The sequence below is a fragment of the Anopheles ziemanni genome, assembly GCF_943734765.1.
Source record: "Anopheles ziemanni chromosome X unlocalized genomic scaffold, idAnoZiCoDA_A2_x.2 X_unloc_7, whole genome shotgun sequence".
Classification (NCBI taxonomy): Eukaryota; Metazoa; Arthropoda; class Insecta; order Diptera; family Culicidae; genus Anopheles; species Anopheles ziemanni.
The window spans coordinates 567,258-567,500 of NW_026689839.1; positions in this window are offsets into that span (position 1 = coordinate 567,258).

Here is a 243-nt window from a genome sequence, read left to right on the forward strand (position 1 = left end):
TTACGTTATGGCAGTCATGGATGCCTTACGTTTCCATGAAAAGTGTGTTCCTCCCCTGGTCCACGCTGCTTCGGCAGTCCTGGGTAAGATAGTTAGTTCTAGCTTGCCCTATGTGGAAGAGGACACGTAGACTTACTGTGGTGTGAAGTATAAGGTTCAGTTCTCCCCTGGTCCACGCCGCTTCGGCCGTCCTGGGTAAAATGGATTCATCCAGCTTGCCCTATGTGGAATGAGGACACTTTA